The sequence below is a fragment of the Bison bison genome, unplaced genomic scaffold, assembly GCF_000754665.1.
Source record: "Bison bison bison isolate TAMUID 2011002044 unplaced genomic scaffold, Bison_UMD1.0 scf7180017864367, whole genome shotgun sequence".
NCBI classification, from domain to species: Eukaryota; Metazoa; Chordata; class Mammalia; order Artiodactyla; family Bovidae; genus Bison; species Bison bison.
In genome coordinates, this window is record NW_011494939.1 from 53,610 (window position 1) to 55,560 (window position 1,951).

General features: G+C 32.5%; 1 protein-coding gene across 1 annotated transcript in view; it reads right to left on the bottom strand.

Annotated features, from left to right (window-relative positions):
- Positions 1-1,951, bottom strand: part of LOC104999974 (dedicator of cytokinesis protein 11-like) — a 15,115-nt gene that overhangs the window by 1,750 nt on the left and 11,414 nt on the right. The gene's annotated exons all lie outside the window — the stretch shown is intronic.

Below are 1,951 nucleotides of genomic sequence, written 5' to 3' on the forward strand. Positions count from 1 at the left end.
CTAAAAAAAGAACAAAACCCCCAAAAGTTAGTAGAAGGAAAGACATCAAAAAATTAGAGCAGAAATAAATGAAAAAGATATAAAGAAGACAACAGCCAAGATCCATAAAACCGAAACCTGATTCTTTGACAAGATAAAATTCACAAATCATTAACTAGACTCATCAAGGAAAAAAAGAGAGAAGACTCAAATCAATAAAATTAGAAATGAAAAGGAGAAGTTAAAACAGATAACACGGAAATACTAAGGATCATAACAGAATACTATGAGCAACTGTATTCCAATAAAAGGACAATCTGGAAGAAATGGAAAGATTTTTTTAGAAAAGTATAACCTTCCAAAGCTGAACCAGGAAGAAATACAAAATATGAACACACAAATCAGAAGCACAAAAATCGAAACTATGATCAAAATTTTTCCAACAAACAAAACCCCAGGGCCTGATAGCATCTCAGGTGAATCCTATGAAATGTTTACAGAAGAGCTAACACTGAAATTCTCAAACTCTTCCAGAAAATTGCAGAGAAAGAAAAATTCCAGAACACACTCTACTAAGCCACCATCAACCTGATACCAAAAACAGATAAAAATGCCACACACAAAAAAGAAAACTACAGGCCAATATCATTGAAAAACATAGATGTAAAACTCTCAACAAATTTCCAGCAAACGGAATCTAACAACACATTAAAAGAATCATACATCATGATCAAGTGGGCTTTGTCCCATGGATGCAAGGATTCTTCAACAGATGCAAATCAATCAATATGTTACATCATATTAACCAATTGAAAGATTTAAAAAACATATGATTATCTCAATAGATGCAGAGAAAGCTTTTGACAAAATTCAACATTCATTTATGATAAAGAACTCTCTAGAAAATAGGCTTAATAAACACCATATATGAAAAACCTGCAGCAAACATTAATCTCAGTGGTGAATAGGTGAAAGCATTTGCACTAAGATCAGGAACAAGATGACCAGGCCCATTCTCACAACTATTGTACAACATAGTTTTGGAATTCTTTGTCACAGCAATCAAAGAACTAAAAGAAATAAAAGGAATCCAGATGGGAAAAGAAGAAATAAAACTCGCACTTTTTGAAGATGACATATATAGAAAGGCCCAAAGATGCCAGCAGAAAATTATTAGAGCTAATTATGAATAAAATAAAGTTGCATGATATAAAATTAACACACAAAAGTCCCTTCATTCCTATACACTAACAAGGAAACATGATAAATAGAAATTAAAGAAATAATCCCATTCACCATTGCAACAAAGAGAACGAAATGCATGGGAATAAACCTACCTAAAGAAAGAGAACTTTATGCAGAAAATCTTAAAACATTGATGAAAGAAATCAAAGATGACACAAACAGATGGATATATAAACCATGTTCTTAGATTGCAAGAATCAATATTGTGAAAATGACTATAAAACCCAAGGCAATCTATAGATTCAATGTAATTCCTATCAAACTACCAATGATACTTTTCATAAAACTAGAACAAAAAATTTCACAATTTGTATGGAAATGCAAAAGATCCCAATATCAAAAGCAACCTTGACAAAGAAAAATAGAACTGGAGGAATTAACTTTCCTGACTTCAGACTATACTACAAAGCTACAGTCATCAAGACAGTATGGTACTAGCTGAAAAGCAGAAATGTAGACCAATGGAACAAGACAGAAAGCTCAGTGATAACCCACACATCTATGGGCACCTTATCTTTGACAAAGGATGCAAAAATATACAGTGGAAAAAAGACTGTCTCTTCAACAAGAGGTCCTCAGAAAACTGGTCAACTACATGTAAAAGAAAGAGATTAGAACACCTCCTACACCACACACACAAATAAACTCAAAATGGATTAGAGATATGACTGTAAGATCAGAAATTATAAAACTCTTAGAGGAAAACATAGGCAGAACACTCTATGTC